Raw genomic sequence first — 23,404 nt, forward strand, 5'->3', positions numbered from 1 at the left:
ATGGTAGCAATAGATCATGCATCTAAATTTCCATGAGTGTGTACTTTTTTCTTTGTTGTAATAATCAACCTTTAAAAGACTAATAAAATTTCACTTTAAATACTTTATACTTAGATCTTTTTCTGCATAGAAAGTTGCTACTTCAAAACATATGTAATGTTTGATGCATAGTAGGAATTACAATAACACACTATTAATAATTTATAGATTTACTGAAAATAATTTTGATTTCTCAATTTTTATTTAAAAATATGTCTGAAAAATAAAAATTTGATCCAAATTGATCTAAAGCTTCATTTCATATCTTGTGATAATATTAAATGCACTTTAAAAAATAAATTAATATTAACTACAATAAAAAACTGTTGATAATTTTAGTGAAGACTGCCAAAAGATCTAATTCCTCCAGTAATTAAAATGTGGACCACAATTTCTTTTCTTTCAATCAAAGATTTGAGAACTAAGCTAATGTTTTTCCTCAAATTAACAACTGTAAGTCTCAAAATAAGCTGTAATTCTTTCAATTTATATAAAGCCATGAACTGAACATATTTTAATACTTCTAAGTCAATCAATTAAATTATGCATGTAACTCAATTAAAAACCAATACAACATGCTACTTTTCTTTCAAATAAATTTGTATGATGTTACTAAAGTGTTTTTTAATATACCATGAAAAAAGCATTTTTACATATGTAAATTTTTTAATCTGTGAACCAGTTTACATTAGTTGGACATAACATTAAAATTTCAAGACCTGAAAATTTTTTCTTAATATAAAAATGAATACAAAGCCCTAAATATTCTAAAAGTTGAATGAATTAACTAAATACATTATAAACATGTGCAATTAAAATGTCAAAGTAACTCACTTAAAATTGCTGGTAAGTTAAATAATAATGGCAATGATCACTAATACAGGTATAGTAGCAAACTAATGTTATTTTTTCCTAAGGGAAGTTATTAGATTGTGTGGAATTAAAAAATAATCAAATAACAAATAAAGCCTCATGATACTATTTTGTTGTCAAAACTTGACAAAGCATCTATGGAATAATTTTACGACAGCAGCAGCAATTATTATATACCTTAAAATATTTGTCTAATATGGATATGGAATAAATCCCTTATTTTAATTAAAAAAAGTAAAATGCCTTATTTTGATAAAAAACATGTTTTCCTCTTCCTTCTCCTCTTCCTCCTCCTCTTCTTCCTCCTCCTCCTCCTCCTCTTCTTCTTCTTCTTCTTCTTCTTCTTCTTCTTCTTCTTCTTCTTCTTCTTCTTCTTCTTCCTCTTCTCCCCCTCTTTCTCCTTCTTCTTCTTCTTCTTCTTCTTCTTCTTCTTCTTCTTCTTCTTCTTCTTCTTCTTCTTCTTCTTCTTCTTCTTCTTCTTCTTCTTCTTCTTCTTCTTCCTCTTCTCCTCTTTCTCCTTCTCCTCCTTCTCCTTCTCCTCCTTCTCCTTCTCCCTTCTTCTTCTTCTTCTTCTTCTTCTTCTTCTTCTTCTTCTTCTTCTTCTTCTTCTTCTTCTTCTTCTTCTTCTTCTTCTTCTTCTTCTTCTTTCTCCTCCTCCTTCTCCTCCACCTTCTCTTGCTTCTTCTTCTTTTTCCTTCTCTTCCTTCTCTTTTTCCTCTTTCTCCTCCTCGTCTTCTTCCTCCTCCTCTTCTCCTCCTCTTCTTTCTCTTTCTTCTTCTTCCTCCTTTCCTCCTCATCTTTCTCCTCTTTCTCCTGTTGATTATGCTACTTGGATAATAGCATTCCAATTTGAAAACTTTCACATTTTACTAACTTCAGATATTGCAACTGGTTCAAGCAATTATATACCAAAATAATCCACTAATTCAAATAATTTGAATTGCCAAGTTTAGGAAATCCAATTAGGAAATAAAAACCAGCTTTCTCAACTGCTATTGTCCATCACACATTTTTTATTTTTTGTTTGTTTTTGGGCCATGCCACCTGTGCTCAGGGTTCAGTCCTGGCACAGTCATCTTGTTCCGGCATGCTAAGATCTTGTGTGGTGTTGAGGATGGAACCCAAATCAGTGCCTGTGCAAGGTCTTACCTTCTGTACTATCTCACCAGCCACGCATCATAAAGTATTTATTGTTGATTCTGCAGGTGTTAATCCCTTTTGACTGTTTGGACTAAATTCACTGATTACATTATTAGAAAAATAGTTTTTTAAAACATATAATAGAGTAGACATAAAATCACAATATTAAACAAAGAAGGAAGAAAAGTTAAACATGTAATATGGCATGCTTTATATGAAGATTATGTGGTCTTAAGTGAAAAAGAAGCTTCAAATCCTGGGAAATTTTCTTTAAGTATGTGGTTTCAGGAAAATTTTTAAATGTCAAAATAGTGATAATAGTTTTCCTATAGAATTTGTTTTTAAAATGTACATAATCATTATTGCACATATCAGGAACTTAAAGAATGAAAGTTGTGAAAAGTGAAAAACGGGTATGTGTAAAGTGTAGTGGAAATAGTAAGAAAAAAAAAGAGGCCATAACTTTTTGATTTTGTATATGAATTTATGTTAGTTTTTCATCCTGACTATTTTTAATTAAAATAATCAGTGGGTAAAAATTATCTAACATTACTGATTAAAGCATTTTAAAACGTGATTTTTTTGGGAGACTGTCATTGCTATATATTTCCTCATTAAATATTTTCAAAATTTTTTTTCTCTCTTTTCTATAAATACTATTGAACAACTCCAAATTTTTGTTTCTGAAGGTCCAACTTAGGTTTCTCTATTTTTGAAATTTCTACAAGTCTCATGAATTCTTAAATATTCCTTTGATTTACATTGGGGCAAACAAATTAGAAATGATACAAATATTATAATCATTTGTTTTAGAATACTTAATATTGCTTTTTATGAATAACACTTTCAAAATGATTTATTAAATTTATATTTAATTTATTAAGAATAATTTTCAATACAGGATTGTAAAATTCAACAAATCCAAAACTTATGAATTACAAGAAGTCAGTTAAAAAATATGCTTAAGGATCAAAATCAAGTTAAGTTTTTTAAAAAAGATTAACATGTCTCTGAAAAGATAGATCTTCAAGGTAAGAATTTCTCCATGGTTCTTAGTGTGCTCTTTTCTAAGTGTTTTGTTAAATTTTGTAGTTCAAATATAAAAAAAAATTGTGAGTGAAAAATAATCAAGTATAATATTAAAAGAGATTTTTTCTATCAGAGGATTTTAAAAAAATTGATACAAACTAAAATTGTCCCCATCTGTTTTTAATTAAAAGATAGATAAGATATGAAGTTTATCCACTGCAAAAAACAAGATCACTTAAAAACAACAGTAATTAACTTAAGCAACAATGCATATTTCTTGAGCATTTGCTTCCATTTGAAATATCTGTGATATTTTAAATATCTACTCAATAACAATGCTTTTACCTTTCTCCTAATTTTCAACCCAGATATTCTAAAGTTGCTTTGTTAAATGACTTTGAAGAATGACAGCTACAAAAGTTGAGAAAATACAATTAAGAGTGTACTGTATATAATTTTGATATTTATTGCAAGTGTTCCTCTATTCTTTTGTAGTATTGGGTTTTGAGATTTTTTTTGATATTAGATAGAGAGCAATATAAATAATCTATCCCAGTTAAAGGGTATTTAAAAAAAGAAAGTAGGAACCTTGATAGGTTCTTGCAATATCATAATTTATGTGAAACATGAAAAAAACATGCATACATAACACCTTTCCTGTCTAGCTTCATCTGTATTCATTTGTTGTCAAAACAGGTTTCCATATTTAACTTCTTTTTTTGATTATGCCTTTTCCCTTATTTCATGGAATGATATGTTATTATCTCTGAAGTGTAGATTTCTGCCAAGTTCTATGCACTTCAGTGTTGAGAGTATGGCCCACAACTCTGGGAATCTTTGTTGAAGCGTAGAAATAAAATGAATAGCATAAAAGCTTGATGGCATCTGTGGATAGGAAACTCATTAAAGGCCCCAGCCCTCTGTTTTATTTCTAACCACATTTTCCCTGTGGGATTTCAATGTCTTGCAGGATGAAACCAGCAGGACTCATTACTTACACAACAATGTTTAGAGTCCTTTCGTAGTGCTGGAATGCTTCTGCCAGTCAGGTAAAGAACCTAGGCCTTTATCCTCTTGGGGACAATGCAGGCCAGCTCACAAACTGCTTGGAAAAGTCATGCCTTTGAATGTAACTGCAGGTGTTGCTCTCCAAAGGCTGTTGGCTGCTACCCTCCTATGCCATGTACAATGGGATAATAGAAATTTCACTTTGGAATTCAAACAAAGTCTTAGAAAAATGGAAATAATAGGGCCACAATTTTGAGACTTCCTTAGTTTTTCCCACGAACTATGGACCATGACTAATACCCTCGGGGCAAAAAACATCCCTTTGCCTTTAAGGGGTGTCTACAATTCAGTGTTTCAGATAAGTAAATTTCATGACCTCACTGATTTTATGGCTTCCATTCATTTACTAGAAAAGAAATTTAGGCATGAGAAGAAAGCCATGTTATGGGTAGATGTTTAAGACAAATAAAAGATCAATGTCTTTGAATATAAAGTACACAAATCAAGTTTTTGCCCCCCCCAAAAGAAATCATTGCTTTAACTAGATTCCCTAAATCAAATTATTATAGTTCAGGTTGAATTGCCTGTCTCTCTTTGGCTATGTGGCTAGTGGCATTTTGGAAATTTTCTTAGGACTTGTAAAATTCTTGCAAGAATAATAAGAACCTTGCCATTGTGGAATCAGAGAGATTCAATCACTTAAAGTAGTACTATAGGCTTGTCAAGTGGAATTGCTTTTACAGATTTGCTGAATAACTCATCCATAATGGCTGAAATTTTCAGCCATTTTGTTAAAACACCCAAGACTGAAGAGATTAGTGTGCACCATAGAATAGCATATGTATAATCATGAAGAAGTTTAGACTATGTCTGCACCTTGAAGTACCACTTAAACATCCCGAGCTCTAGTCATTGCATTATGGAAAACAATGCAACTTATTTTTAAAAAAATGAAGTGTGGCTTATCCTTCAATAGCTGATGAGATTTTATAGCAGTTAGGTTTAGTAAAATGCATTTCTAAACAAGGATGCTATATTTCTTCGTTATCTTTAACATGAAAAGGTCATACAAAATTTAACTGTAGGGAATCTTTTAAAACAGCTGAAGGTGAAAACTGTAGAGAAGTTAAAGAGTAATAAAGTGCTACCTGAGTTGTTGAAGAATTAATGTCAATTAGATTCTTATTAGTAATGATATACTTAGATAGCAACTAACATCTGGGTTGCTAAAATGAGAAACCAATGAGTTTTTTAATTTTTAGTATATTTTTGGAAATGGAGACATGAAATTATTTGTTAATGGATAAGTTTATACTTGCAGTCTCCCAAAGTTTATCTTAATAATTTTATTTTAATTCTGAAAATGAAATTAAAAAATAATTAAATATTTTAAAAGATTGTCTCTTAAGCCTTATGTGTTCTTGAATAGTTACTGTGAATATTGTCTCAGAGATGGGGTGGGAATATATTTTATATGTTAAATTCATTTATTTTTCCATGAGACAAATACCATGCATGTTATTACTCGATTTTTTTAGTTTCAAGCAGACTTATTTTGAACCTTAAAATTGTTTTCTCTGCTTATTTTATGAGTTTTGAATTTGGGGAGGCTACATTTATCTTGAGTATTTGATGATAGTAAATAGAATAAAAACATGTGTATAAAAGTTATCTTCAGTTTTAATTTAAATTCATCTGCTTGTTACCTTATTTAAACAATAAAAGGGTAAAAATATTCTCCAGGAAAGATGCTTGAATACCAGTATGTAAACAATAATGTCACCTTGTAGTTTGAATGAAATACTAATGGAAAGAAGAACAGATGAATATCAGAATATATTATGAATAGAGTAAATGTAACAGAAGGGCATTTTTATCAAAAGAAAGGTGGTAAGAAATTTAATTGATATAATTCATAGTCTCAGTAATATTAATACAATTAGAACAGAATACACAGAACTCATTTAACTTCTCTTGCCAAAAATCTCAAAAGTCTATATACATGCAAATTTTAAAAATGAGTCAGAAGTCAACAATCTCTTTTGGTTATCATTGTTTGCAAAGCTTTAGTCAGAAGTTCTAGCATTCTTTCTACAACACTCCTACATTCTCCAAACCAAAGTTTCCTACATAGAATGCATTAAAATATTTTGCTTAAAAGAACACAAGGCTGGGGAAATATCAACTAATTAACCCATCTAATGAGTCATTCAATAGTAAAAGCAGGATGTATTTGACCTGTTCCAAATGTTCATATAATTGTTTTTTCTATTTTATAAATCATATTGGGTCCTTTATTGCCAAGTTTTTCCTTCCAGTTAGTTGTGCTTAGGGTTTTTTTTCTTAATGTAACACCTATAAGTAACACCTCTTTATCTCCTACACTTAGAGTCAATAAAATGATATAAAATTTAGACTTGAGAGATACTACAGGGATTAAAGCACTTCATGCAGTTGACCCCAGTTTGATATCCAATATCAAACATGTCCCCCTTAGCACTAGTATGGACACCTGGTCCAGGAATTCTAAAATTTTGAATGGGGTGATAGAACTGGAGTTAAATTTTTAACAGGATAGTGACTTTGGAATGAATGAGGGAAAAAGGACCATTATTGTTACTGGGTTCGGACACATAATGTGATTTGGAGACAACCACAGGACTAGAGCCATTATTGACTGGATTCCATGGGACGTCAAAAGAATGCCTGGTTGCTCACCTATGAGATGGTCGGACTTCTCCGTTAAGACCCTGAATGAATGGTTTGATGCTCTTCGTGTTTCTGGAGTGAGCAGATGCCATCGGGCTACACTAACACACAACCGGGACATATGAAGACATTACTGATGCCCGCTTGAGCAAATCAATGAACAATGGGATGACAAGTGACAAGTGACAAGTGACTTTGGGGTCTGGAGGCATCTCTGCAACTTGTTGATTTCTTCTGAGATTCATTTATGCATCTCGGGATCATGGCTGGTTAATGAGCTTTTAGGGGCCTAGAGGCCGTTCATGAGCATGATTGCCAGTGTCTCAGAAGAACAGGGGGACTCGGGGAGGTTGCCCAACCATGATTCTGTGAGAACTTGGAGATTTTGTTCACAAACCACATACCTGAATTTTTCAACAGATTCAGATGAGGCTTGTCTGAACCTGTGTAATAGGGCAGCAGGCATAGTGGTGATAGGGTTATGGGGGTGTTTGGCTGCTGAGCTCAGTTTGGGCCCATGGAGGGCTCATCTGTCCTCTTCTGGAGTGCTCTGGATGATACTCAGCCTGGCATGGGGTCTGGAGGCAACTCTGAAGCCACAGATACTTTTAGTAACTAACTTTTGTTTGTTTTGTTTGTGACCAAAACTGACTGGGCTCCTAGACTATTCCTGGCATTCATGGCCACTCAACAACATCTTGAATTCTCTGTAATAGAGGTAGTACACCACATTGGATGGGATGTAAAGGAGAAGGTAACCAATCTCAATTAAGAAAATATTAACACACAAGATTTAACCTATAACAACATGTTAGCAATCTCTTATACAGGGGGTTAATACAGCAATATTTATATACTTTCTTCTAAGGAAATCTTTCTTGATCATTTATAGTGAATTATTCATAACAAGCAATATAAAATAAATTATATAGGGCCTGCTATTGGGTCAAGTTTGAGTAGTGATTGGGAAAATTGGAAATTGTAGTGGTGAGAAGGTTCTATGGTGGTGGGATTGGTGTTGGAATATTGATTGTAAAAATTAATCATGAACAGCTTTATAAAAATAATTTTTAAATGGCTAAAGATAAATAAAGGTATCTGCATGGAACTCAACTAGTACTTCAATACACTAAATGGTAGAAAGCAGAGCCTGACAGGAGAGCTACTCAAAAATCACTCTGTAAATAAATCTTCCAGTCTGCCACAGGCAAAGTCACATACCTGCAAACATCCCCAGCAGGGCTATCACCTCTTGATGAGAAGAGGATCTAGACAATGTCCTATTGGCAAACAAATCGGAGGGAGATAAATGAAGAGCTGTCTTTCTCCATCTTCAGAGAATGTGCTTCATTCTTCTGGAACTTGAGAGTAAAAAGCATTATGGATCTCTTGATTTTTTTTTATGTTAAAAAGAAAAAATAAGAAAAAAGGGGTCATTTTCTCTTCTCTACAGAATTAAGAGGAACAGGGGACAACTACACATGATCCTTTGGTTGTGCAACTAAATTGAAAGTTATCTTTCTGTGTACTTATTTGCTTCTTTTTTCAATCCCAACTTAATTTTTCTTGTGTCTTTCTTCCATATGTGTAATAATCTATTTTCAATTGCCTTTACTATTTTATTATCTAGGTATTGGGAGACTAAGGATGGATTTAATTTTTTTAATCCATGTAATAGCATATATCTTCCCAAATCTCATTCCATGTCACAATTTGCTATTTGAGAATTTCCAAGATGCTGTAGTCAAAATGGTTGAATAATAATAATGGAACAAATGAATTTCTTATAAAAAAAGGGCTATATGAAATAGATGCCCATACTGCCAGTATAATAAATTGTAATATGCCTCTCTCTTATCTGTTTGAAAAATTTCCTGTTTCCTTCTTTCTTTGTTTAGTTTTTAGTTTTTGGGTCACATTTAGATTTCTCAGGGCTTACTCCTAGAGGGCTCAGGGAACCATATGACATACCAGGGATCATAGACAGGCTGGTCACTTTATAAGGTGTTCACTTTACTACTGTACTATTTCTCTGAATCCAAAGCAGTCATATACATGCGTTTTATTTATTTATTTATTTATTTATTTATTTATTTTATTTAGGAGCATGTATTTCTGTTTCTATTGCTACTGCTAACTGGCCCTTTTATACAAGCCAAATAAGTCAACTGATTTAGTAAAGTTAGCTGAGAAGTATTTAGATCGTCACTACTTAATTTTTCAAAAGATTTCGTTTAATCAGCATAAACTATAGTTATTCATGATTTGTTTTCAGGAATACAATGTTCCAATACCAATCTCTTCTCCAGTGTCCACTTTCCTTCACCACTATGTCTAGTTTTTCCCTCCAACCAGGTTTCCCTCAAATCCACTAGCCTGTCTCTATGACAGGTAATTTAACAACAATAAACAAACAAAAAACTCAAACAAATGCTTTTGGCACTATGGTTTATCAACAATCAATCACAACCATCCTGTTATTCGTCGATTGCCTCGAGCAGGTCCCAGTAACGTCTCTTTCTCTTCGTCCTAGCCCTGAGATTTTTTTTTAGAAAGTGCCATATTCAAGGCTCTTTCAGAATTAGGAGAATGAGACCCTTCATTGTTACTGGTATTTGGCATATTGGGTACACCATGGGGAGTTTGCCAGACTCTGCCGTGTGGGCAGGTTACATTCGGTAGCCTGCCAGTTTGTCTAAAGTAGGAATGAGATGATAAGATAATTTATAGTACTGTTAAATATAGAATTTTGTGGAAAACACATCACCATCTTTTACCACCACCCCCACACCCCACACCACTTTCCTGGCATGCTAGCTCTGGAAGGTGGAACACTATCCTTCATCGTTGCAATGTTCTCTTTCCTGTCCTTTTCCTCATCCACTCCCATGGCATGGTTCATATTAAAGACCAGCACTCATATCCTTCGTTTTTATTGTCTTTGAGAAATTTTTATTCTTTTTTTTTTTGCCTTTTGGGTGACACCCAGCGATCGATGTTCATGGGTTACTCCTGTTTCTGCAGTCAGGAATTACTCTTGGCTGTATAATTTTGTATGGGATTCTGGGAATCGAACCCGTGTCGGCCACGTGCAAGGCAAATGCTCTACCCGCTGTGCTATCACTCCAGCCCCGCATTTGTTATTCTTTTACTAACTTGGTTTATCTCACATATACAGAGATGATTCTGTATCTGCCTCACTCCTTTTAACAAACTTTGTTAAGTACATTACTCTCCAGATCTATCCACATAGCAGCAAATTGCAAAATTTTATCTTTTCTTATAGCTGAGTAATATTCTATTGTGTACCAGATCAAAGCATATGATATTTACATATATCTTGATGGATATGTGGATATTAAATCTACACATGTATTAGCACATAACAAAATATATTAGTCCTGCTTAAAGAATGGTCCCAGGACTAGCAGCATTAGAGTCAGGAGAGCATTAGGAAAATAACATATTTTCCTAATTAGCCCTACTGAACAGACTTGGATTACCTGGACTACCATAAAATATTTTCCTAATTAGCCCTACTGAACAGACCTTGACTACCACGGATTATTTGGGGGTATGCTTTGTAAAGCTCTGGTTTAGATTATTTTATTTTTCCATGTGGTTGGTTGGTTGAGAAGGCTCAAACCTAATTCTTAGCAACTTTTGTTACCTAAATGTTTGTGGAGTTGTGGAATGGAAAAGGGAAAGGGCATGTAATGTTATCCTAGCTATCAAGAATATTTATAATCCAGTACATTGGTCAATGTGTGGGTGATAGTACTCTTCATGAACAAGAAGTTCATGTCCACAAGCAACATAATTTAAGAGTCCCTGCCTTGGCACTTACCAAGACTGAGAACTTGGCAAGCAACTTGACCATTCTCAGCCTCTTATTCTTGTATGTGAAAACAGGAAAATGATGCATGGAGTCTCAACTTTTCAAGTTTTCATAAAGCCAATTTGATCTAGGAAAGACCTACACTAGTACCTGTTTTCACCAACTGAAAAAAACCCTCAGTTTCCATTTTCACAAAAGGTGAGAAGCAGAACTAACTTTCAGTGGTTGAGTTTCCAGCTATCAAAAATAGAGACAACACACAACACAGCAGCTTGAGTAGTACCACCAACCCTTTATTCTTTAAGCAGGGTGTGAGTCTCTTATTTTCCTGATTTTACTATGAATATAGGTTTTTTTTATATGTTATGTGTTTCTTGTATAATTTGAGCAATTATTTGGGGGAGATGGGAGCACTAAGTTTTTTATGAGGATGAATAGAAATCTCTGTTTTCTGTTAAAACATTAAAAATGTTGTAGGGATACTTCACTTTTGGATAAAAGGTAAAACCTGTACTGACCTTTAAATTGTGAAAATTACATTCAGAATTATATGTTAAGTGTATTACAAATAGTTTGGAAATAATATGTTTGGGCCCCTTTCCCATTCATGGTTTACAGCTGAAAGATATCTTCCCTTACTTGAATAACCTCAGTTTTAGAATCTTGATTTTACACCAGCCAATGTGAGAGATAAAGAAGGAGGAAGGGAAGTTTGCATGTTCTTCCATTAAGTTATTGCTCTTCATGGATGAGCAGTGATTGTCATGTATTTTTGTTCTTGTATATTTTCAGGCCACATCTTGTGATATTCAGGACTTAATCCTTCCTCTGTGCTTAGAGATCAATTCTGGCAGGGTATCAGGGGACCATATAGTGTACCCAGGATGGAAACCAAGTCAACCATGTGCAATGCAAGTGCTCTACCTGCTGTATCATCTCTCCAGTTCTTTGATTGCCATATTTCTATGTGCTGCATCTGTATCACAGATATATCTTGGGTTTTTACCATAAAAATTATTACAGAAGTCCCATAAAGTAGGGCATATTGCTGTTCCTACTTTTACTGTTTTCCTGAACTGTAGCAAAATGATATATCTCCTTAAAGTTTGCTTTGTTTGAAAAGTTCAGGCAGAGATTCAAACCTTGTGCTCTTCTTCCAGAGCCTTCATTAACATCTATATCACACATGAAACTGAAAAAATTAAGTCTCTTCTTTTTATACAGATCCAGATATAAGTGAGGATCTGAGTATTCAGGTGGAGTCTAAAATCACGAAGAAACACAGTAAGAAACATAATCTCATATTAGAAAAGCCACACCTTTATTTTAGAAAAGCAAGGCCTACTTTTCTAGGTAAGTCACAACATTATATGACAGCACCAATTCATTATATTCATCTAAGTCACTTTATCTTTCCAAGTCTCCTGCAAAAGAAAAAGCAATGCTGTTTTTTTTTCTTTCCCAACTTGCTTTAAAGAATTCTGGTCCCCTAATCAATGTGGAGAAAATGTCAGGTCCATTAAACTATCTGCCATACATTGGTAGGTAGCAGAAGACTGTAATAAATACCCATGTACCTCTATCTGGAGAACAAAATGTGAGTCTAACTTGTTTTTCTTTGTTCCTTTATCAAGACTTACATTGCTTTCAGATCTTCTTACAAGTGTCATATTTATGATTTCCAATGCAGTTTCACTGTCTTAAAAAGTTTAAAACTATTTTCAAGGTGCTATTTGTTAAAGTAAACCCCAAAAGTCTTAATACCTATATTACTGCCATTAATTCATTTAACAAATAATTATTTCATTCCTAAGTACTGAATCCTACCATAAGTAATGAGGTTACAACTTTCAGTGAGACAGATAAAACCACTGCTTCTGTGTCTATATTCCAATCAGGGAAAACAAAGTCATGCTCTAAAGGTAAAACCATTGATGTCCTATTTATCAATAATAACATAATGTTTATTGAATGTTCTATAACTACTGAAATAAAAATATTTGTACTCTTTAATGACAAAATACAAGTCCAATTTGATAGATTTGTTAGCATTATTATTTCATCATTAGGCTTTTCATTATTCAACTCTGTAATAAAATAATGATGGTAGCAATTTAAATTAATAACAATATTTGCTGGGCTAGAGCGATAGCACAGCGGTAGGGCGTTTGCCTTACAAGCAGCCAACATGGCCGACCCGAGTTCGATTCCCCCGCCCCTCTCGGAGAACCCGGCAAGCTACCGAGAGTATCTCGCCCGCACGGAAGAGCCTGGCAAGCTACCCGTGACGTATTCAATATGCCAAACGCAGTAACAACAAGTCTCATGATGGAGACGTTATTGGGCCTGCTTGAGCAAATCAATGAACAACGGGAGGACCATGACAATATTTGCAATTTTACATAAATCAATTCACTTTTAATATATGTGCTTGGTTATACAAACATACCAAACAATGCCCCCAAATATATAAAATATAGAAATACCTATTAGCAGAGTGATAATCTTTCTACATTTAAAAAATCAAATAACTATTATTTTTTACAAATTTGAATTTTCTTATATTTTAATAGATCGATTTACTGTGTCTGGCATATCGAATACTCTCGGTAGCTTGCCGGGCTCTCCGAGAGGGGCGGAGGAATCGAACTCGGGTTGGCCATGTTGGCCGTGTGTAAGGCGGACGCCTGATTGCACAGCGGGTAGGGTGTCCGCCTTACATGCGGCCAACATGGCCAACCCGAGTTCGATTCCTCCGCCCCTCTCGGAGAGCCCGGCAAGCTACCAAGAGTATTCGATATGCCAGACACAGTAACAACAAAGTCTCCAATGGAGACGTTACTGGGCCCACTCGAGCAAATCGACGATCAACGGGAGGGCCTTTACCTTTACCTTTTTAATAGATCACAAGAACACTTAAATAACCTGTACTCTAGTAATAAATCTTTGAAGAGTAATGTGCCTTGGAAATTTCAAGGTTATTATTTTGTGTACAGGTAGCATTTTTCACATTGCCTGAAGAAGGTGCTCATAGTTTTACTTTTCATCTAAGGCCCTTAAATGTTCTATTTTAAACATTTCTTTTTCTCCATTCCTAACATTTGAATTTATCATTCACGTCTGTGACATGTTTTCATATTATCATTTAATACTGATGTCAGTACCAAACAGCAATAAGGGTGCAAACATCTGTTGTTTACTCTGAAATGATTAGCTCCCATATATAATAATAAAAATTTACTCTATTTCAATAATGTTTTTTTAAAAAAAACCTTGAAAACATTTTGGACTCTGGTGATACCTTTTCAAAAGGCAATGGAAAACCAGCTATTTAAAACTTGCCTTCTATTTACTTCATTCTAATAAAATCTGAGTGAATAAAACAAATCCAGAAAATTTGTACAACAAGGAGAGTCTATTATAGATTTCAGGTCTGCTTTATATTTAGCTCCATTGAGATACAGAAACAGTGTAAGCCCAGGGATAAAATCACTTATACTTATAGTGAGGAAAGGCTATGTATCATTTCATAGTCCTTCTCAAATTGGTCGATTGCCTCTTGGAAAAATTTAAGAGCAGAACCCAGTTGGTTGATAATAATGCTGACTTAAAGCGAAGATGGAAACATCTGGAGGAGACAATTTTTTTGCCAGGCTTCCTTTTATTCCTACTTCAAAATTCTGCTCAGGCACTGTGTTCTATAGCAAGTCTTCCTTAACCCTTTAAGATAGACTGCAAGTTCTTCTTTAAAACTCAAAAGCTTAAAGGGAAGTTCCTAACTCAGTACCCATGATAGTCTACATTTGAATTATCCCATTTCTGAAAATCTTTTCTAATAAACTGTAGTCAGAGACCCAGTTTTACTCATCTTTGTATCTTTATATAGCAGTATGTTTTCTGATAATGGATAAAGGGTCAAGAATTGGACCCAGTAATGAGTTAAAACACAGTTTCAGTCAGTTCCAAAGTTACCGGGCTACTTTTTTTTTAATATCTAGTCATCTATACTAATTCAGACATAAATAAATACTGCTATCAGAGTGTTTATAAACTGCCATAGAGAACAAAATGGGGAAAATAACCTATAGAAAAGAAAATGACAAAAAAGTTTTTCGAAAGATCAATGTGAAAAAAAGTCACAAAAATATTGGTAGATACTCATTGGTTGTCTTAAACATAAGAACATGACATCTTTGGAAAAGTAAAAGGAGTTGAATATGTTATGAGTTAGTTTTAGGGGCGAATGTGGTGCTAGAAAAATGAAGAGCAATTAGCATAGGATGGGTATAATTTGAAATCCAAGTACTTAGTTTTTTTTGAGGGAGAAAACCCTCAGTGTTTACTCCTGTTTCTGCACTCAGGAATTACTACTAGCGATACATAGGAGGCTATATGGGATGCTGGGGATCAAATCTGGGTTGGCCATGTGCAAGGCAAGTTCCTTACCTATTGTACTTATCTCTTCAGCACCAGTACTGCAATTTTTAACATGTATAATGAAGATAAATTAAAAACTGAGAGGGAGTAATAAGGTAAAACTTATATTTTATATTTATAATCCATAGAAGTGTGCCAGAAAACAAATTTTATTTATTTATTTATTGAATCACTGTGGGAAGAGTTACAAAGCTTTCAGGTTTAAGTCGCGGTCATACAATGATCAAACAACTTTCCTTTCACCAGTACTTATTTTTCACCACCTAGAACCCCAATATACCCATCTCCCACCCCTCCCAATGCCTTTGAGGCAAATGATTTACTTAACTTTCTATCCACTTTGAATACCTTCATCACTTTGACAAAAGATGGGCCATTATTGTTTAGAGTTTCTACCCAACAATCAGAACTGCTGAAAAGGCATAGTGAAGTAATTTGTTTTCTATAGCTGGCTATGAGGACCATATGATGTCGATTTTGGGTTTCTGATATTTTACTTATTAAGTCTGGAGGCATTTCTGCCAAGAGCCAGGTAATTACGAAATTTGTTTCTGTGGCTCTGGAGCTATGGCTGTGCCAGAGAGTCACTCGTCGGGGGCAACCTGTGACCTAGGTAGGGCGTGAAAGATGAGCCCAGAAAGCAAGTTTCTGTGGATCATAATTTAAACAAGGTCTCCTGCCTTGCATATAGCAATCCCTGGATCCCAAATAATCCCAGAAGTATGTTGAAATATGTTGAATTATGGCAAAGTTGAAGGTGACCCCAAAATCAAAACAAAACATAATAGAAAGATCAAGAGTCAGGAATGTGAACTGGTTTTGTGGAATGAACAATAAAGGATAGAAGATTCTTCTATGAGAAAACTGCTACATAAGGATACAGGCACATTTGGACAAGTGCATTTGGAGGGGCTGGTTTATTTAAAAAGGGGCTTGTCAGACATTTGTGTGTAAAGAATTAGATTTTAAAGGTGTATTCTGTGATGAAACATATTCAGAGTCTGTAAGGCTGGGAATTATTTGATATAACAAGGGAAGAAAAATCATTTTGGAGGTATGGTGCCACCACCAGGTCAATCTGTACCTGTGAGGCAAGTGCATCAGTAGCCTGATGGCGCCTTCAGACTTCCAGATAGCCCAAAATTGCTGCTATGCCTTTGGCCAGTCCCCAAAAACTTGGGGCAAAATTTACAAAGAGAGTAAACGGGCAACAGTTAGGTATGTGGGAGACAAACCCACAAACCACCTTTGGCTCAGCTATATAATTGTAGGCATGGCCTTTCTGGTTCCTGATTGACCTGTTTAATGGCCATGATCCCAGAGACTCAGAAACAAATCTTGAAACCTAACAGCTTTTGGCAGAAATGCATCCGGTCCCTGCAGTAGGTTACTGGCATTGGGCCATCCAAGGTTTGAATAGATTTTGTGCCATGGCCTGTTCCCCCTGGAGCCCAGTGGCCGCCATTCTCCAGAGGCCACTGCACAGTCAGGTTTGCGCCCTCAGTGATGAGACACGCAGGGCCTTATGGGATGGGGATGGAGCCAGCCCTCTCCTCCCTGTCCCAATGAGACACCTAGTCGCCTCCTATGAATGGCCTTTCTGGCTCCTGGTCAAGCTGCTTAAAGGCCATGATCCCGGAGATTCAGAAACAAATCTCGGAACCCAACTGGTTTTGGTAGAAATCCCTCCAGATTTAAGTATTAAAATTTCAGAATTTCAAAATTGCATGGCCACTACTGCAGCCACATGAAATCACATGTTATTCATAACCAGCAATAGAACACAAATTATCTACTATTGCCTTTTCAACAGATCTGAGTGTTGGGGTAAAATCCCAAATAATAACAGTGGGTCTAGTGTCCAAATATTGAATGGGATCAAAGTAGAGAGACAGAGTCATGTAGAAATCATCTGCCCCACCAGTAGGGGGAGTGTGTGGGATGGGGGTATACTGGGATTTTTTTTTTTATGTAGGAGTACTGCTATTTATTCAGCCACTGATTAACTGATTAAATTGTGCATGAACTCCACCTTACTTTTTTTTCATTTTTTATAATTTTATTTATTGAATCACTGTGAGAGCAGTTACAAAGCTTTCAGGTCTAAGTCTCGGTCATATAATGAAACACCCGTACCTTCATCAGTGCCCATTCACCACCACCAAAAACTCCAGTATACCCCCATCCTACACCCTCCCCCTACCTGTGGGGCAGATGATTTCCACTTTAATCTCTCTCTACTTTGATCACATTCAATATTTCGACACCAGACCCACCATTATTATTTGAGATATTACCCCAACACTCAGATTTGCTGAAAAGGCAACCATAGACAATTTGTGTTCTATTGCTGGTTATGAATAACATATGATATCATGTGGCTGCAGTAGGGCTATGTGATTTTGAAATTCTGCAATTTTGACACTTAAATCTGGAGGGATTTCTGCCAAAAGTCACTGGGTTTTGAGATTTGCTCCTGAGTCTCTGGGATCATGGCCATTGAGCAGCTTGATCAGGAACCAGAGAGGCCGTTCGTGGGCGAAGACTTGGGGTCTCGTTGGGATGGGGAGACCAGGACTGGCTCCACCCCCATCTGTGAGGCCCAATAAGTTTTGTCTCTGTGGGCCCAGACCTGACTGTCCAATGACTTCTGGAGGATGACAGCCACTGCGCTGCCAAGAGGGAGCAGGCGGAGGGAAAACACCCTTTCCCCCCTGGGGTGCCCCAGCAACAGTAACCTACTGTGGAGTCCGGACGCATTTCTGCCAAAAGCCACTGGGTTTCAAGATTTGTTTCTGAGTCTCTGGGATCATGGCCTTTAAGCAGCTTGATCAGGAGCCAGAGAGGCCGTTCGTGGGCAATGACTTGGGTTCTCGTTGGGGTGGAGAGGACACGCCCCGGCTCCACCCCATCCCGTGAGGCTCTGCATGTCTCATCACTGGGGACCCAAACCTGACTGTCTAGTGGCCTCTGAAGGATGGAGGCCACTGGGCCACTGGGGGGAACAGGTCAAGGCACAAAACCTATTCCCTCCTGGGTTGGCCTAGCACAGGTAACCTACTGCAGGTACTGGACGCATTTCTGCCAAAAGCTGCTGGGTTCTGAGATTCGTTTCTGAGTCTCTGGGATCATGGCCATTTAGCAGTTCTATCAGGAACCAGAGAGGCCATGCCTCCGGTTATTTAGCTGAGCCGGATGTGGTTTGTGGGTGTGTTTACCACATACTTAACTTTTGGCCATTTACTTTCTTGGTAATCTTTGCCCCAGGTTTTTGAGGTCTGGCCAAAGGCATAGCAGCAATTTTGGGCTATCTGGAAGTCTGAAGGCGCCATCAGGCTGCTGATGCACTCGCCTCTCAGGTACAGATTGACCTTCTGGCGGCACCATACCCCCTATACTGGGGTTTTTGGTGGTGGAAAATGGGCACTGGTGAAGGTATGGGTGTTTCATTGTATGACTGAGACTTAAACAGGAAAGCTTTGTAACTACTCTCAAGGTGATTCAATAAATAAAAATATAAAAAATGAAAATAAAAAGTAAGATGGAGTTCATGCCCAATTCAATCAGCTAATTAGTGGCTGAATAAAGAGCAGTACTTCTATATAAAAAAAAAAAGAAATATCATTTTATGTGAGGGAGTGAAACCAGGAAAATGGAATACTAATCAATCCGTCCATTTCACTTAGCCAATTCTAGGCCTGTAGCACCTATATAAGGATAAGGAGATTTATCAGTAGGGGATTCATTCAGGGAGTTCATTCAGGGAAAAGAGGAAGTGGAAGCTACTTCAGCAGCCAACTTAAAAGAGAGAAAAAGCAAAATAATAGGAAAGTGAGAGTACAGAAAAGAATAAGACTTGCGTTCTAGTCACTCCAATAAGCTAGTTTTATACTCAGTTTAGGTTAAAAACTCAGCAGTTGCCAAAAGAATGGGATTTTATTTTAAAATGATTGGCAAAGCAACAACAAAGATTGTGAGAGAAATTCTGTTGACCTGCTTTTCATGTTTTGAAATTTTGTAAACAACTGTTTGCTATCACAGGCTTCAATGTTTGGCATTGTAGGCCTCTCCCTTCTCTATCTATGATGCTTAGTCCGTAGAGGATTACTTGGCTTGGGGTTCCATCCATAATATTGATTAAAATGGAGTTCGTTATTATATCAAGAGGGGTGCTGGAAGAAAGCAAGAATACTCATTAATGTACCAAATGAAAGTAAAACTAACTTATAATGCAAAGTAATAGAAATTGTAATGAGGTCCTACCCAGAGTTGTTGAATCATTTTGGGATATGTGGTATAGTTGTCAAAAATATTATTCAAGACTTTGAAAGTTACCTATTCTAGAGAAGATGATAATAATAGCAGAAAAATATCAATGTTTTTAAAATCTAGTATCAAGATTGTGAGAGAGGTAATATTGTGATATTATAAAGAAATATTTGAAAAAAAGTCACAAATTTGATCAATGCTATATCCATAATCCTTTATTTTGAATTATAATAAAGAAAACCTAAATCCTCAGTGTCATGAGGAAAGGAAAAAAAATAGCAGAGTAACTTAGAGAAAAATTAAATAAGAATAAGCCTGTTTTTTTTTGTTGTTGTTGTTAGCATTCCCACTTCGCCAAGAAAGTGGTAATAGTATCAGGTAAGTATAGGTGTCATTATCTATTCTAAGTGCACTCTTACAGGGGGCAGCTAAAATTTCAGACTTCAGCTGGATTCTGACTTTTCATTTCTGTTCTGTCTTTAATCAGTCATTTCCTGTTTGGTGTGAGTTAACAGTTCCTTCCGTGGTTTTTTTTTTTTTCCTCCTCTGAGTCATCTTACTTGATAATGTCAGCCATGGGCTCACTGGCACATGTTGTATTGTCAATCTGTGATTCTCACTTTGGGCCATTTCTGTTGCTTGTGTCTCTTCTACTTGCAGTTTCCCTTTGGTCGCCATCCCCTATTTTAGGAGAACTCAATCCACGTGCAGAGAAATATTATAGGTTAATCTCAGCAGGATGTGTGAGAAAAAGACCTTGGAAACAGGATGAAACTTGGAGTGTCATAATTCTATTTGCAGAGACTTGATCCTTGCTTACATGGACTGATCACAGTTGCTGAAAAAAAATAACTCTGTGATATTTTCATGGATTCAGCCATATGGCACCACCCTACCTGAACCATCATTCTGTTTTCCCTTACAGACACTGAGCAATGCAATATGGACACCCGTCTGACTGCACAGTATACAAACTCTTTACCTAATGTTGCAGATGGGTTTCATATATCCATGGGGCTGTTTATTAATGTGGATATTTTTTCTCTTGCTTATTTACATATTGCTCAGAAGCCTGCCTACAACATGGAAATGATTTGCATGCAACTCATTTCTTAGGAGTAAAGCATACTCCTACACAATAGAGCACATCATTTCACAGAGAAACAAGTTGTGTGGGGGCTCCATTTCCGTGTTTTATGGGGGCCATGCAATAGAGGCCCCAGCACAGACAGCTTTATACCATTCATCAGGAGTTTTGAGAAAATATAAAAAGGATCCTGAATTCTTAGAAACAGTGTGTGTGTATGTTACATAAGTATAAGACTTCGGTGGGTAGGGGTGCTAGAGGAAAGCAGTACTTAGAATGAAAGGAAGTCAAGACATATTCCTGAATCTACTATTTAACACTTGTGTGGCCTTAGTAAACATTCAACTTCCATTAGTCTGTTTGCGCGTATAGAAAGCCTGAAAAACAACATTCTGTAAGCTTGTAGGGATTGAACTCTAGAGTTTTGATGAAAAACAATTGCTGAAAAATAGTATAGAGAAAGAGTTTTGTTACTTATGTATTCAGAAATTATTATTGTCTGTGTTTCCAAAGAGACTTGAGACCTCTGGGGAGTAAAGAAAATTACAATTATTTGTCTTTAGCCAGTAGGAGTTTCTGAAGTACATTATTGTCTAAGTAGGTATTATTATTAATAATAATATAAAGTGTAATAGACTATCCTGCTTAATTTTTAATACGAAAAACGATTGCAGCTGGAGCAATAGCACAATGCGTAGGGAATTTGTCTTGCATGCCACTGACCCTTGTACAATTCCCAGCATCCCATATGGTCCCCTGAGCACTGCCAGGAGTAATTCCTGAAGTCAGAGCCAGGAGTGCATTGCTGGGTGTGACCCAAAAAGCAAAAAAAAAAAAAAAAAGATCGATTATAAAAAGGGTATATACTTCTTTACTTGCCATAGACTCTTAGTTTAGAAGTGGAAGCCTGACAGTTGAGGAACAGCAAAAGAATTGGAACACCATGTAAGCCAGTTTCTTTATTTTAACATATTGCCTTCCTTTAATAGAATGCCACTGTTCCTGAGAACAGGGATCTTGTCGCTTCATTTTTGCTAAAACCTACCCAGAGTCTAAAACTGTGTCTTGGATAGAACAATTGTTGAATAGTCACAAAATATATTTCGTCCCTTTGTTTTTAATATTTTGAGAAGAATTTTTAGCACATATTTCTTTCTCTCCCATAGTGCTTATATGTAGGATTTAACAAAAATTTCCAGTATTTTATATTAACACGTAACAATGCATTTATACTCCATCATTTGGTTAAATAGCAATTCATATAATTTACCCTGAAGACATAACTTTGTTTCAGTCTATATGCTTAACCATAGCTCTACCCACAACAATCAAGAGAATATTCCCTGGATTTTTTTTTTTACAGATTCAGTCAAGGTTTTTCAAGTATTTCTTTATGTAGCAGACCTTAGCTAGCACAGCAAGTGTGGAGGGGAAAAGAAGTGTATTAATTATTTTCTCAGGACTTAATTTTTTTGTTTCTATCAGATGAAACTTCCAGATGGATAGCAGATCATAGAATCGCATTTTTTCTACTATCTTATGACACGTTGAAATGCTTGATTTGCAAACTGGAACACAATGATCTGACCATGTAACTGTCAACAGCATAACTGGGTATACACCTTATGCCTGGATCTTCTAATTTGCACATTTTTGACACTTAAAAAAAACAGTCTTAATTCTTAATTCATGTTCTCTTAGAAGTTAATGAAGTTTTAAATATACCAAATGCTAACAGGAACCAGATGTGAACCATAGTCATAGATTATGCCTAATGCCAATTAAGAAGTAGAATAAAAATCAGCATGAGCTGATTTTCTTCTTATAGTAAAATTTTCTATAAGTGTAACTGGTCACAAAAATAAGATAACCCACATTAGCTAGGGCTTTTCCGTAGAGCAGAAAACGTAGATTCTAGTTTCCCTACTCTATTTTTTGGTTAAGTGACTGTGAGCAACCAATTAAACTTTGGGTCACCATATTTTCAATAATATATGTATTATTGAGATGCATTGTATGTTGAAAATGTAACTATCTAAAACCCTAGCAGGTTAATCCTAATTTACTGGAAAATCAATGAACATTTACATGAAATGAAGCAGGCATTCTTTCACATTCTTTTAAATTCAAGCAAAGACTCTTTAGTTTTTTTTTAGAAATTATTCATTGGTAATATGCTTTCAGAAATTTGCATGGGGGGTAAGGGGGTTGGGGGAGGTGCCAGAGATATAGTGCAGAGGGTTGGGAGCTTAACTTGCATGCCAGTCTCCCTTTCGTATGTGGTGCCCTGAAAATTCACTAGGAATAATGACAGGGGCCAGGAATACGTCCTGAGCACTCTGTGTGGCCTCTCAAAACAAAACACACATTGTGTTGGAAGGAGGATTGTACTTTGGGTAAGGCACTGGGTAAGGCCTAGTGTGTGGCTGACCCAGGCTTGGTGCCCTGCTCAATATATGTTCCCCAAATCGTACGAGGGGTAAGCCATGGGTGCTAAGTGCAAAACCAGGAGTAAGCTTCAAGCACAACTGAGTATGGCTGAAACCACCCTCTTCTTTCCCCCAAATAAAGGAAACAAAAAAACATTTGTGGGGTTTAGTGAATCTTTTAGATTTTGTCTTTTACAAATTGGAGAAATAATAAACTGATGGAAAATAGGTCTTAATGTATAGGTTAGTGTGTCCTAAAAATATTAAATATTTAAAAGAATAGCAAATGTAACAGTAATTTATGGATCATTATAGAATTCAAGCATGTGTGTGGATCTCTATAATCTAACATGTTGACAACAGAGCAATAATGATGTTTAATTCAAACAATCTTTTTATGGCAGGCAGTATGTGAGAAATATTTTTGATATATTCATCATGTTTTTGTGTTCCAGGATCATCCTGAAAAAGCAGATTTGATATCTTCCTAAATGTGTGGTCCTTTGATTTGAACTGATAGAATATTATGACTTCTTTTGTCTTCTG

Source organism: Sorex fumeus, unplaced genomic scaffold (assembly GCF_029834395.1).
Source record: "Sorex fumeus unplaced genomic scaffold, SorFum_2.1 ptg000098l, whole genome shotgun sequence".
Taxonomy (NCBI): Eukaryota; Metazoa; Chordata; class Mammalia; order Eulipotyphla; family Soricidae; genus Sorex; species Sorex fumeus.